Here is a 15,557-nt window from a genome sequence, read left to right as displayed (position 1 = left end):
ATAACTTTTCTTTTTTTTTCTACTGTTAACTTTTGTTTTCACAGCCGCTTCCACCTCCCGCCCAGACATGGCGCCGCACGGCAGCATACATGCACAGGACGGGAGGTGGACGCGACGGTGACGGTACCGGGAGGATTCACGCTTCTGTATTTACTGACAGAAGGAATCCTCTTCCTGTACACGTCACTTTACTACCCACCTCCTGCGTTTATAGCTGCGTTTTTGGTCTTAGAAACGCACCAAAACGCACCAAAACGCAGCTATTTGCGTTTCTCATTGCGTCTTTCAACATCCCATTGAACTCAATGGATGAAAAGCGCAGTGAAAAACCCGGGAATAATTGACATGCTGCGTTTTTGTGGCACCACAAAAACGCAGCTGAAAAAAAACAGATGTGTGCGGACAGCAAAAATGAAAACTCATAGACTTTGCTGGGGAAGCAAAGTCCTGCAGTTTTGAGGCCAAAAACGCACCCGAAAAATGCGCAAAAACGCCGCGAAAAACGCACTGTGCGCACATAGCCTAACTGTATCAATATTCCAAAATTGCTGTGATTTTGAAGGTCAAAGTAGATCCAAAGAGCTACTTGATGGGGTCACTAATAGAAGTTTCTCCTCTTGAGGCATTGTTTCTTCTTGAGAATGCTTGACAAAGCCTCTACGGCAGCATGGGGATCGATACTAAGTCATAACCTTCCATTCAAGCTTTGTATACAGTGCTAGGATTGGTGAATGAAGCCTTATACACAGAAGCAAGTTGCTTTGTTTTCAAGGGTACCAGTATATCGAAAATTACTTATTGTTTAATCTAAAGCGGGCTTTACACGCTGCGATATCGGTACCGATATTGCTAGCGTGGGTACCCGCCCCCATCCATTGTGCGACACGGGCAAATCGCTGCCCGTGCCGCACAACATCGCCCGGACCCGTCTCACGTACTTACCTGCCCGGCGACGTCGCTGTGACCGACGAACCGCCTCCTTTCTAAGGGGGCGGTTCGTTCAGCGTCACAGCTGCGTCACTGAACCGCCGCCCAATAGAAGCGGAGGGGCGGAGATGAGCGGGATGTAACATCCCGCCCACCTCCTTCCTTCCGCATAGCAGCCGGGAGGCAAGTAAGGAGAGCTTCCTCGTTCCTGCGGTGTCATGCGGAGCGATGTGTGCTGCCGCAGGAACGAGGAACAACTTCGTTACTGCTGCAGTAATGATTTTTGAGAATGGACCCCCATGTCATCGATGAGCGATTTTGTACGTTTTTGCGACGATGCAAAATCGCTCATAGGTGTCACACGCAACGGCATCGCTAATGCGGCCGGATGTGCGTCACAAATTCCGTGACCCCAACGATTTCGCATTAGCGATGTCGTAGCGTGTAAAGCCCACTTTACTTTTCATAATTAAATATTTTAAAACAATATTTTGTTTTTTTCTAATTTTTCATGAAAATAGTTTTAGATCAGAAAATTCTGAAATATTACAGTTGTGGAAGAAATGGTCAAGATGGGGTTCACGTTTAAATATCATAGTATCATAGTATCATAGTTTTTAAGGTTGAAGGGAGACTCTAAGGCGGGCTTTGCACACTACGACATCGCAGGCCGATGCTGCGATGCCGAGTGCGATAGTGCCCGCCCCCGTCGCAGCAGCGATATGTGGTGATAGCTGGCGTAGCGAAAGTTATCGCTACGCCAGCTTCACACACACACTCACCTGCCGTGCGACGTCCCTGTGGCCGGCGACCCGCCTCCTTGTTAAGGGGGCGGGTCGTGCGGCGTCACTGCGACGTCACACGGCAGGCGGCCAATCAGAGCGGAGGGGCGGAGATGAGCAGGATGTAAACATCCTGCCCACCTCCTTCCTTCCGCATATCCTACGGAAGCCGCAGTGAGGCCGGTAGGAGACGTTCCTCGCTCCTGCGACTTCACACACAGCGATGTGTGCTGCCGCAGGAGCGAGGAACAACATCGGACTGTCGCGTCAGCGTAATCATGGATTACGCCGACGCTGCACCGATGATACGATTACGACGCTTTTGCGCTCGTTAATCGTATCATCCAGGCTTTACACACTGCGATGTCGCATGCGATGCCGGAAGTGCGTCATTTTCAATTTGACCCCACCGACATCGCACCTGCGATGTCGCAGTGTGCAAAGTGCCCCTAAGTCCATCTAGTTCAACCCGTAGCCTAACATGTTGATCCAGAGGAAGGCAAAAAAAAAAAAAACCCCAATGTGACAAACAAGTTCCAATGGGGAAAAAAATATCCTTCCTGACTCCACATCCGGCAATCAGACTAGTTCCCTGGATTAACACCATCATAAAATCTAATATACATAACTGGTAATATTAAATTTTTCAAGAAAGGCGTCCAGGCTCTGCTTAAATGTTAGTAGTGAATCACTCATTACAACATCATGCTGCAGAGAGTTCCATAGTGTCACTGCTTGTACAGTAAAGAATCCTCGTCTGTGATTATGATTAAACCTTCTTTCCTCAAGACGTAGCGGATGCCCCCGTGTTCCAGTCGCAGGCCTAGGTGCATCCATTAAGGTCTAATATCTTATTAGACCTTAATGGATGCACAAAAGACTACACTTAATGGTTGCAAACATTAGGTGGAACATTATACTTCATGGTTACTTTGATGAGGCCCAATATTTGTGGTGTCACGTGTATAGGGACAGGTTCAGGGCCAGATCTCACCTTACCATAGACCATGCACTTTAAACAGGTTTATTCCTTTTGGCACTGGTAAGGTTAATGCATTTTCTTTGGCAGCAGACTGCTTCAGCTGGTGACAGTTAAGGCGGCGTTACACGGTACGATATATCGTGCGATATGTCGGTCGGGGTCACGGAATTCGCGACGCACATCCGGCGTCGTTAGAGATGTCGTACCGTGTGACACCTCCGAACGACTGTTAACGAGCAAAAATACTCAACTTATCGTTGCTTGTTGACACGTCGTTCATTTCCATAATGTCGTTCCTCTTTCTGCGCGCCAGTTGTTCGTCGTTCCCGTAGCAGCACACATCGCTACGTGTGACACCCTGTGAGCGACGAACAACAACTTACCTGCGTCCCGCCGGCAATGAGGAAGGAAGGAGGTGGGTGGAATGTTACGTCCCGCTCATCTCCGCCCCTCCGCTTCTATTGGCCGGCCGCTGTGTGACGTCGCTGTGACGCCGAACGAACCTCCCCGTTCAGGAAGAGGATGTTCGCTGCCCACAGTGACGTCGTTAGGGAGGTAAGTACGTGTGACGGGGGTTTAACGACTTTGTGCGACAGCCCGTGACGCACAAACGACGGGGGCGGGTGCGATCGCTCATGCGATTGTGGCGCCCCTGACCTGGTCAGGCACCACTGAGCATTGCACCCATGCTGGGGCAGTACAATACAGGTAATCCAGAAGGCTGACTGAGGTGTGGTTACACAGGCGCTTAGTAACCAGGTCTCCCACATGGACCTTTGAAGGGACCCCTGGGGAATCCAGGAGGGGGCGTGTCCTCCATCTCCACTCAAGGGGTGTGATAGAGAGCCTGGTTGCTAAGTTGCATAGGCAAGCACAGAGGGGAGGGAGTAGTGAGCCAGTCGGTCAGTGAAGCTCAGGGAGAGAAGTCGCAGGAGGAGACCTGGAGGCTGTCACTAGTCAGACACCGCAGGTGCAGTGGTTACTGACGGAGGAGAACGGTCACCTGGGAGTGCCGCCCGAATTCCACCCAAGGCTGGAGTGAAAAGGGGTGGCTGAGTACGGGGACTGCCAGGAGAGGACCAGGCCACACGGGGTTACAGGTCCCCAGCGCAGGGTCCCATTCAGTTGGCCTGCCAAACCTGCAGGTGGGGGTACTTCATACCCTCCACCATAACACCACAGAGTCCGGAGTAAGGTAGCAACGAGAAGACCCATAGTTCACAAGAGGCAATCAGCCGGAGTGACCTGGTCCAAGCTACAAGCAGATGGGCCGAAAAAGGGGAGAACAGGCAGAAGCAACTTCCCTGGGTGACCCCGTAGGACTACAAATCTGGGTCACCACAAAAACACAAGGGCTAGGAAGGCAAGTCAGTAGCCACCCTCACAAGTCAGACTGAAGGAGCCTGGTTTCCACTTGGTTTATCACAGCTTAGCCCGGGTTACTCACCCCTGCCACCTGAAAGTGAGTATAAACCCTGAAAGACATTCTTGCTGTGCATGTGAGTCATTCTGTGACCTGTGGTTCCACACACCCAAACTGGGTTCTGGGGCCAGCCTCACTCTCGGGAGGCCACTACATCTAACTGCATTCAACATCAGCCCCCTAATATGCAGTGGAGGTCGCCCTGACCGCAATACCGAGAGTGGTGTCACGAATCCTATAGAAGTCAACCTACCTGTGACCAGAAGGACCCAGGACGCACCGTCCCTGAAGACCCTGAGACGACTTGAAGGTAACAGGGCCACGGGGCGGCATACGATCGCACGATAAATCGTTGCGTGTAACGCCGCCTTTAAGCAATTGGCGGCCAGCATATTAGCTTTCTGCTTCCTGGACTTGTTGCTTGTTATTCATTCAGTTGGAGCTAGCCAGGGAGCAGAGTGGACGTGTCTTACTGCTGCCGCTATTCTGTGATGATTGTAAGTGCATTCTTCTGCCTCCTTTTTTTATTATACCCTTACCCTTACTCTTAAGACCCTGTCACACACAGAGATAAATCTGCGGCAGATCTGTGGTTGCAGTGAAATTGTGGACAATCAGTGCCGGGTTTGTGGCTGTGTACAAATGGAACAATATATCCATGATTTCACTGCAACCACAGATCTGCCAAAGATTTATCTCTGTGTGTGACGGAGACTTTACTCTGTGATCCTCCTCTGGTAAGTGGTGTGTATAGGTTTTTGTTTACCCCCCGTCTGTTTCTGTGTTGGTGGATTGTTGGGCTCTGTCCGGATCAATCCCCTGGGTGGCAGGGACTTAGTTCTAAGGGCCTGGACAGGAGACAGGGCTATGCTGGAGACTCAACCCTGACTATGTCTAAGTCTACCATAGGAGTAAGGGACAGCACAGGGTCCCCAGACTTATGGTCAGCCTGGTAGTCCCAGTTCCATCTTTATTATCCCTTTACATGCCGTGGATACAGTTCATAGTAAATGGCACTATATGCTTAGTAGTCTCTAGGTGGCAGTACGTGCTTGTTGGTTGCTGATCATACACGTGGGATAGAACACTTGACCATTCTTATACACTCTGTTACACTCTCTGCTAGCCTATGTAAACTTCATAGAGACCAAGAGTGAGTATTATCATCCCACTGTCGCGGGCGGGGAGGACGCCGTCGCTGCTGCGCTCTCGCTAACGCTCGTGTGAAGCCCCGGGGACGCTGTGTCGGTGCATTACCTTCAGGGACTCCACGTAGATGGATCTGTCTGGTCACAGGTGGGAAACCTTCTTTGTAGTTTGTCGTGACGCCACTCTCAGATTTGCGGTCAGTGGGGACCGCCACTGCAGGTTAAGGGATGCCTGGGGCTGATGGTGTGTGCAGTTAGTTGGAATAGCCTCCTGAGAGTGAGGCAAGCCCCAGGGCCCTGTGTAGATGTGTAGAACTACAAGGCGCAGAATGACTCAACACAGGCAGGATGTCTTTCAGGGTTTTTACTCACAGTTGATGGCAGGGTGAGTGACCCGGGCGTAGCTGGGATGAACCAAGTGGGAACCAAGTGTCCTTCAGGCTGACTTGTGAGGGTGACTACTAACTCGCCTTCCTTAGCCCTTGGTGGTTTGGGGTAACCCCGACTTTGAGTCCCTATGGGGGTCACCCAGGGAAGATGCTGCAGCCTCTCTCCCCTTCGTTTGCCGTTTGCTTGTCGCCTGGACCAGGCCACTCCAGCTGCTTGCCTCCTGTGACCTATGGGCCCTAACTGTGGCTACGTGGCTGCGGCTTTTGTGGTGTTGTGGCGTGGGCTTTGAGAGCCCCACACCGGCAGGTTTAGCAAAAGAAAGCTGGATCTATCTCCGCTTCGGGATCTGCCGCCCGTTTGGGCCTGGTACTCTCTAGCAGTCTCCTTACTTCCCACTCCGTTGCTCTCTCTCTAGCTGAAGATGGATTTCGGGTAGCACTCCTAGTTGACCGTTCTCCCCCGTCGGTAGCCACTGCGCGGACGCTGTCAGACTACAGCGGCCCACGGGATCTGCTCTTCACTCGAGCTCCCTGGACTCTGCACTGCCTGGCTCACTGCCCCTCCTCTCCTGTTCTTGCCTACGCCACCTAGCAACCAGACTCTCTTACCACACCCCTTGAGAGGAGATGGAGGCTTTTGGCCCCCTCCACTATTCCAGTGAAGGTGAAGGCTTTTCCCCCTCCTGGGATCCCCAGGGGTCCTCTCATGGGTACATGTGTGAGACCTGATCACTATGCGCCTGTGTACCACACCCCGGTCAGCCTTCTGGATTACCTGTGTTGTACTGTCCCCAGCATGGGTGCAGTACTCAGTGGTGCCTGACCAGGTCAGGGGCGCCACATTCCCCCTTAGTTATCACCAGCACGTCCTCGGGCTGCAAGACAACATTTTAAAATGCATAAAAACATTAAAACATGTAAAACATTTTTAAAAGCACCAGGTACCATACATCACCACCCTCCACCCACAAGTCCGTTAACCCACCCAAACCCTTTCAGGAGGCAGGTCACCGGTCCTTTTGGTAACCAGATCTGGGCCATCTACTTCCCCAGACCGTTCCTCCAATCTGCCTCTCCCGTTGGCCGCGGCTTCAGCCACTTCTGGCAGGATGTAGAGGCGGCTTTCATGGGCTGGTGGTTTCAGGGTATACCTGGCCTGGTGGATCCGCGCCTTCAGCCACTTCTGGCAGGATGTAGAGGCGGCCTCCACAGTTGGTGCTGACCAGGTACCCTCTTTGTGGTGGAGAGCCAGGCCCCATAAACAGGCATGCTCTCTGGTCGCAGGCGAGCCAAAGCCCTATATACGGACGGGCTCCTCCTGGTTGCAGACGAGCCAAGCCCCTAAACAGGCTGACTCTGGTGGTGGTGGTGCCCTTTTGGTGTAACTATTTACACTGCGAGAGTTTGTGGCTATAGCCAGTTCATAGCCTTAAGGTTTATGGTTTTCTCACAATAGTTTATGTGGGCACATTCTTGAACTTTAAAACGTTGCAAAACAAACTTTCCAAACTGGTCAAAACTTGCTGTACTTTACTTAAACTTATGCAAACTCCTCTTCACCAGGGCTTGGGCCTGTAGGGCTGCGGCACCTGTTGGTTTCTCCATCTTGGTCATCAATGGGTTCCTTTTCTTTTCTTTCCTCTGTATCTTCTGTATCTGTTTCTTTCTCTGTATCTGTTTCTTTTTCTGTAGGACATGGTGTTACGTCTAGCGCATACCATCCTCTTTCTCCTTGGTGCATGGTGAACTGTACGGAGTCTCCCATCTTTAAGTTTCTGCCAGGGTGTCCTCTGGGCAGATTAGCTCTGACGTCTCTCCTATTGACAAAAATGCCTTCTTTGATACCAGGTGCTACGATGAACCCGTATCCTGACTTGAGGCTGAAGTCCTCCACTACTCCTCTGCAAAGGGGTCCTCGGACCTGTGCTTTGGCTCTCCTCAGGAACCTTTTTTCTTGTAGGTCTCTGGCCGTGATGTCATCTCTCTGCTCTGGGGATGGCGGTGCAGGGGAAAACTGAGTTCTGCTGCGGCGCTGTGTCTTGCGGGCTGGATTCTGCGAAGTGCAGCTTACAAGCTCCCAGGTAGGGCGGTTGGGCAGGTCTTCTTCGTCAGCAGGAGGTGTCAGGTCTTCCTCGTCCCAGCGGGAATATGGCAGCATCTCCGGCTCTGGGACTAGCACTGCTGCTGGCTCCGGGGGCAACTCCTCAACTTCTTGCCCTCCTCTCCCCCTTAGTTCTTCGCTGCACTCTGGTCGTGGCAGCGCTGGGGATGAGTGTTCCTCAGCTGGCCCAGGCGGTGGACTCTTCAGCGTGGTTGCTGCAGGGGTTGCCTTAGGGGTGTGCGGAGGGAGCATGTATCGGTCCACCATCTCCTGTGGGAACTTGGCCTCCAGGTCAGCCTTCAGCTGCCAGTATGCGGAGTCTTCACCTATCAGGGATTTCCTAGTAGGGACTTCCTTAGGCTGGGGAGCGGTGTCTGCTCTGGCCTTGCAGGCCGGGGTAAATGGTGATGCAATCTCTTGGCGGGCCGCGCCCTGTATGGCAGCGGCCTGGTCTTGGCGGGCCGCGCCCTGTATGGCGGCGGCCTGGTCTTGGCGGGCCGCGCCCTGTATGGCGGCGGCCTGGTCTTGGCGGGCCGGACTGGGCATTGCAGCCGCGGTCTGAATTGGCGTCGCATCCTCGATGGGGTCCGTGCAGGTGGAGCTGGGCATCGCTGCAGTGATCGGGGCTTGACGGGCCGCACCTGGCGGGGCTGCGGCCTGGTTCAGCATCTCACTTGCGGCTCGGACGAGCGTCGCTGCTGCGGTGGGGTCTTGGCGGACTGGGCTCAGCAGGGTGGCAGCCTGGGTCAGCGTCACACCTGCGGCACGGATGAGTATCGCCGTGGCAGTCGGACCTTTGCGGGCCAGGCGGGGTGTCGCTGCGGCGGCCTGGATTTGGCGGGCCGCACCTAGCGTGGCTGCGGCCTCGCTCAGCGTCGCCGCGCCAGGCGCCTCTTCTGGGACCGCGGTCGTAGCAGCAGGGGTCGGAGCATTTGCGCTGGCCGGGGCAACTCTGGACTCACCCATCGGTGGCACCATCGGGATCTGAGTCGTCGCCGCTCGATCTGGCAGGCGTCGCGCGGCTCCCTCCTCGTAGGTCCGAACCGCCGCAGCCATCTCCAGAAGCTCCATGCGTTCCTCTCTGAGCTGTCGCATAATCCTGGCCTCCAGCTGATCGCAGAAGATAGCAAGCTCCCGGCACCACCAGGCAGCAGAGCCTGGTTCTGGGTATCCACGTCCGGACTCCATTTCTTCTCTCTGCAGCAGCAGGCTTGTGGCTCTCTTTCCTTCCCGCCGTCTCTGGACGCTTCCGCTCTCTTCACAAGCGAGGTCAGAACCCTGCAGGGGATCTCTGGGTAGCCACACCTCTTCGTGGGCGGTAACTTCTTCCAGCGCGGGCTGCTGTTGTTTTTCAGCGCGCTTTTCATGGTGGCAATATGGCGGCGCTTCCAATTTTTCAAGCGGACCGCCCAGGCACATGGTCACCTGTCTCAACAGGTCTAGTCCTTATCCTGTTCGTGACGCCAGATGTGAAGCCCCGGGGACGCTGTGTCGGTGCATTACCTTCAGGGACTCCACGTAGATGGATCTGTCTGGTCACAGGTGGGAAACCTTCTTTGTAGTTTGTCGTGACGCCACTCTCAGATTTGCGGTCAGTGGGGACCGCCACTGCAGGTTAAGGGATGCCTGGGGCTGATGGTGTGTGCAGTTAGTTGGAATAGCCTCCTGAGAGTGAGGCAAGCCCCAGGGCCCTGTGTAGATGTGTAGAACTACAAGGCGCAGAATGACTCAACACAGGCAGGATGTCTTTCAGGGTTTTTACTCACAGTTGATGGCAGGGTGAGTGACCCGGGCGTAGCTGGGATGAACCAAGTGGGAACCAAGTGTCCTTCAGGCTGACTTGTGAGGGTGACTACTATCTCGCCTTCCTTAGCCCTTGGTGGTTTGGGGTAACCCCGACTTTGAGTCCCTATGGGGGTCACCCAGGGAAGATGCTGCAGCCTCTCTCCCCTTCGTTTGCCGTTTGCTTGTCGCCTGGACCAGGCCACTCCAGCTGCTTGCCTCCTGTGACCTATGGGCCCTAACTGTGGCTACGTGGCTGCGGCTTTTGTGGTGTTGTGGCGTGGGCTTTGAGAGCCCCACACCGGCAGGTTTAGCAAAAGAAAGCTGGATCTATCTCCGCTTCGGGATCTGCCGCCCGTTTGGGCCTGGTACTCTCTAGCAGTCTCCTTACTTCCCACTCCGTTGCTCTCTCTCTAGCTGAAGATGGATTTCGGGTAGCACTCCTAGTTGACCGTTCTCCCCCGTCGGTAGCCACTGCGCGGACGCTGTCAGACTACAGCGGCCCACGGGATCTGCTCTTCACTCGAGCTCCCTGGACTCTGCACTGCCTGGCTCACTGCCCCTCCTCTCCTGTTCTTGCCTACGCCACCTAGCAACCAGACTCTCTTACCACACCCCTTGAGAGGAGATGGAGGCTTTTGGCCCCCTCCACTATTCCAGTGAAGGTGAAGGCTTTTCCCCCTCCTGGGATCCCCAGGGGTCCTCTCATGGGTACATGTGTGAGACCTGATCACTATGCGCCTGTGTACCACACCCCGGTCAGCCTTCTGGATTACCTGTGTTGTACTGTCCCCAGCATGGGTGCAGTACTCAGTGGTGCCTGACCAGGTCAGGGGCGCCACACTCGGGTCCGGAGCTGCTGCGGCTGCTGCTGCTGCTCGGTGGCTCGAGTGGTGGGCTGGATCCGGGGACTCGAGCGGCGCTCCTCGCCCATGAGTGAAAGGGGTGGTTGGTTTGGGGGATTTAGTCCGTGACGCCACCCACGGGTCGTGGTGAAGATAGGCACCACCACTGCTGATCATGGGGATCCCGGGAGCGATGGTAAGGAGCAGCTGGGATGTTGTTTTCCCCCTCCGTGGGTAGGGGTCGGTGGTCCCGGGGCCCGGTGATGTTGTGACGGGGAGGCAGGGTTGGCGAGGTGCAGGGTTGCAGGGACAGCGCGGCGCGGTGCCGGATGGCACGGGTGTACTCACTCAGCAAGAAAGGTACAAAGTCCTCGGTAAACCAAACGGCTGGATGGACGGGTCCCACAGCCGGCTGCAGTGTTTCTCCCCGGACAAGTGATGGCGGCTGTCTTTCCCTGCATTTTGATGTTCTTCTTCTGACTACTATGGATTCCCAACGGTAGTCCGCTCCCCGGTGTATGGGTACTGGAGGAGCCCGTTTGCCCGCAGGCGCTGGCCCCTGGGTCTCTAGCCTTAGGCGGTAGCTGTATACAAAAAAAAAATCAAATCAAATCTTTATTTTTTATATAGCGCTAACATATTCCGCAGCGCTTTACATACATCAGGAACACTGTCCCCATTGGGGCTCACAATCTAAAGTCCCTATCAGTATGTTTTTGGAGTGTGGGAGGAAACCAGAGAACCCGGAGGAAACCCACACAAACACGGGGAGAACATACAAACTCCTTGCAGATGTTGTCCTTGGTGGGATTCGAACCCAGGACCCCAGCGCTGCAAGGCTGCAGTGCTATCCACTGAGCCACCGTGCTGCCCACGGTGTGGGCGGTTGCCTTCAATCGGGACTTTTGCTGTTGTGAAACCCCTGGGGTTCCAGTCACATTCGGATCTGACTATTGTCGGCGGCTCCAAGCCTGGTCGGGGTCCGATGGCCCTGCCTGTGTGTGCTGGCTTCACTTCGCTGCCCGGTCGGTACCGGTGGGCCGTCGCCCGACCCCGGTCCTACGGTTCCGCGTTGCTCCACCACTCCTGCAGACGGCCACCACCGTCTGCCAACCTTGCTGTCAGTGCCTGGGCCACAAACCCAGACATCCAAGTGCTTGCTCCTCACTCCTCAAACTCCAACACTGTTCTGTCACTTTTTCCGCCTCCAGGCCTGTGAACTCCTCGGTGGGTGGGGCCAACCGCTTGGCTCCGCCCCCCCTGGTGTGGACATCAGACACTGGAGAGAGGCAACAAGGATTTTTGTTTGGCTGGTGTCCCTGTCTAATGGGGGTGGGGGTGTTTGTGTGTTATCTGTGACGACCTGGCTAGGCCAGGGCGCCACATCACTGATCCTTGATGTGTTAAGGTGAAAGTCCTGTTGTGAGCTGATTACCAATCCTTTTCAAGCAGATGCCATAAACATCTTCTCCTAAACCTGGCCAAGTTCTCCTGGGGTTGAAACTTCCTGTAAATCCATCCACCTTGTCCTAGCTCATGGCTCCAAGCCCCAAAGGTCCAGAATGGAAAAACACTTAGCCCACACCACTTAAGTGACAACCTACACCGAAATGACTTCTAAAGATGCCGTTTGACAGGCAGCACCAAGACATTTGTTCTGTAAATTGCGAGGTGCCACCTCTAGGGATAGGACTTGTTTTGCTAGCATATCCCATAGATGCTAAATTGGATTATTTTCCGGGCAATTAGGAGGCCAAGTTATCACCTTGTACCATTTTTGAGACAAGGCCGGACAAACCGTCCATGAGGAATATAGCTTCTATAAATTAGGGTACCAGGTCCTTGCAATGGTTAGGCAGGTGATACGTCAATTATTATCATCCACGTCAACGCCAGGACTCAATATTTCCAACCAGAACATTGGCTGGAGCATGACACTGTCTCATTCAGCTTTCTTTTATTCCATAGGTTACCTTGGTGCCATCTTATTCCCAGCATTATTTGTTTTCAGCCTTTTTGCTACAAGAGCTTATCTGTAGATTTGGACTATGGTCCCTACCTGCATCAGTAAACTTTGGGTGTCCATAAACCTGTTGACGATAACTTTTCCATAGACCACCAACCGATACTATACATACAGGGGACAACCCACAAGACCTGCATTTTTGGTGATGCTCCTGTGGCGCCCCTGACCTGGTCAGGCACCACTGAGTACTGCACCCATGCTGGGAACAGTACAACACAGGTAATCCAGAAGGCTGACCGGGGTGTGGTACACAGGCGCATAGTGATCAGGTCTCACACATGTACCCATGAGAGGACCCCTGGGGATCCCAGGAGGGGGAAAAGCCTTCACCTTCACTGGAATAGTGGAGGGGGCCAAAAGCCTCCATCTCCTCTCAAGGGGTGTGGTAAGAGAGTCTGGTTGCTAGGTGGCGTAGGCAAGAACAGGAGAGGAGGGGCAGTGAGCCAGTGCAGTGTAGAGTTCAGGGAGCTCGAGTGAGGAGCAGATCCCTGGGGCTGTGCAGTCTGACAGCGCCCGCGCAGTGGCTACTGACGGGGGAGAACGGTCAACTAGGAGTGCTACCCGAAATCCATCTTCAGCTAAAGAGAGAGCACGGAGTGGGAAGTAAGGAGACTGCTAGAGAGTACCAGGCCCAAACGGGCGGCAGATCCCGAAGCGGAGATAGATCCAGCTTTCTTTTGCTAAACCTGCCGGTGTGGGGCTCTCAAAGCCCACGCCACAACACCACAAAAGCCGAAGCCACGTAGCCACAGTTAGGGCCCATAGGTCACAGGAGGCAAGCAGCCGGAGTGGCCTGGTCCAGGCGACAAGCAAACGGCAACCGAAGGGGAGAGAGGCTGCAGCATCTTCCCTGGGTGACCCCCATAGGGACTCAAAGTCGGGGTTACCCCAAACCACCAAGGGCTAAGGAAGGCGAGTTAGTAGTCACCCTCACAAGTCAGCCTGAAGGACACCTGGTTCCCACTTGGTTCATCCCAGCTACGCCCGGGTTACTCACCCTGCCACCTGAAGTGAGTAAAAACCCTGAAAGACATTCTGCCTGTGTGGAGTTATTCTGCGCCTTGTGGTACTACGCACCTACACCGGGCCCTGGGGCTTGCCTCACTCTCAGGAGGCTATTCCAACTAACTGCACTCACCATCAGCCCCAGGCGTCCCTTAACCTGCAGTGGCGGTCCCCACTGACCGCAATACTGAGAGTGGCGTCACGACAAGAAGAAGATCTCCTACCTGTGACAAGATCCAGCTGAGTGGAGTCCCTGAAGGTAATGCACCGACACAACACCTGTGGGGCTTCACATCTGGCGTCACGAACAGGATAAGGACTAGACCTGTTCAGACAGGTGACCATGTGCCTGGGCGGTCCGCTTGAAAAATTGGAAGCGCCGCCATATTGCCACCATGAAAAGCGCGCTGAAAAACAACAGCAGCCCGCGCTGGAAGAAGTTACCGCCCACGAAGAGGTGTGGTTACCCAGAGATCCCCTGCAGAGTTCTGACCTCGCTTGTGAAGAGAGCGGAAGCGTCCAGAGACGGCGGGAAGGAAAGAGAGCCACAAGCCTGCTGCTGCAGAGAGAAGAAATGGAGTCCGGACGTGGATACCCAGAACCAGGCTCTGCTGCCTGGTGGTGCCGGGAGCTTGCTATCTTCTGCGATCAGCTGGAGGCCAGGATTATACGACAGCTCAGAGAGGAACGCATGGAGCTTCTGGAGATGGCTGCGGCGGTTCGGACCTACGAGGAGGGAGCCGCGCGACGCCTGCCAGATCGAGCGGCGACGACTCAGATCCCGATGGTGCCACCGATGGGTGAGTCCAGAGTTGCCCCGGCCAGCGCAAGTGCTCCGACCCCTGCTGCTACGACCGCGGTCCCAGAAGAGGCGCCCGGCGCGGCGACGCTGAGCGAGGCCGCAGCCGCGCTAGGTGCGGCCCGCCAAATCCAGGCCGCCGCAGCGACACCCCGCCTGGCCCGCAAAGGTCCGACTGCCACGGCGATACTCATCCGTGCCGCAGGTGTGACGCTGACCCAGGCTGCCACCCTGCTGAGCCCAGTCCGCCAAGACCCCACCGCAGCAGCGACGCTCGTCCGAGCCGCAAGTGAGATGCTGAACCAGGCCGCAGCCCCGCCAGGTGCGGCCCGTCAAGCCCCGATCACGGCAGCGACGCCTAGCTCCACCTGCACGGACCCCATTGAGGATGCGACGCCAATTCAGACCGCGGCTGCGATGCCCAGTCCGGCCCGCCAAGAACTGGCCGCAACAGCGACGCAGATCCAGGCCGCCGCCACGCCAGGCTCGGCCCGCACAGACCAGGCCGCCGCCATGCCAGGCGCGGCCCGCCAAGACCAGGCCGCCGCCATGCCAGGCGCGGCCCGCCAAGACCAGGCCGCCGCAGCGATGCCCTGCGCGGCCCGCCAAGAAAAGACTACATCACCATTTATCCCGGCCTGCAGGGCCAGAGCAGACACCGCTCCCCAGCCTAAGGAAGTCCCTACTAGGAAATCCCTGGTAGGTGAGGACCCCGCATACTGGCAGCTGAAGGCTGACTTGGAGGCCAAGTTCCCACAGGAGATGGTGGACCAGTACATGCTTCCTCCGCACACCCCTAAGGCAACCCCTGCAGCAACCACGCCGAAGAGTCCACCGCCTGGGCCAGCTGAGGAACACTCATCCCCAGCGCTGCCACGACCAGAGTGCAGCGAAGAACTAAGGGGGAGAGGAGGGCAAGAAGCTGAGGAGTTGCCCCCGGAGCCAGCAGCAGTGCTAGTCCCAGAGCCGGAGATGCTGCCATATTCCCGCTGGGACGAGGAAGACCTGACACCTCCTGCTGAAGAAGATTTGTCCAGCAACCTCACCTGGGAGCCTGCCAGCAGTGAAGCAGCCACCCAGCAGAATCAAGCCCGCAAGACACGGCGCCGTAGCAGAAACCAGTTGTCACCTGCCCCGCCATCCCCAGAGCAGAGAGATGACATCACGGCCAGAGACCTACAAGAAAAAAGGTTCCTGAGAAGAGCCAAAGCACAGGTCCGAGGACCCCTTTGCAGAGGAGTAGTGGAAGACTTTAGCCTGAAGTCAGGGTACGGATTCATCGTTGCACCTGGTATCAAAGAAGGTATTTTTGTCAATCGGAGAGACGTCAGAGCTAATCTGCCCAGAG

The sequence above is a fragment of the Anomaloglossus baeobatrachus genome, chromosome 6 (genome assembly GCF_048569485.1).
Source record: "Anomaloglossus baeobatrachus isolate aAnoBae1 chromosome 6, aAnoBae1.hap1, whole genome shotgun sequence".
NCBI classification, from domain to species: Eukaryota; Metazoa; Chordata; class Amphibia; order Anura; family Aromobatidae; genus Anomaloglossus; species Anomaloglossus baeobatrachus.
The sequence above is the reverse complement of the archived record's forward strand: the minus strand, read 5'-3'. Positions refer to the sequence as shown.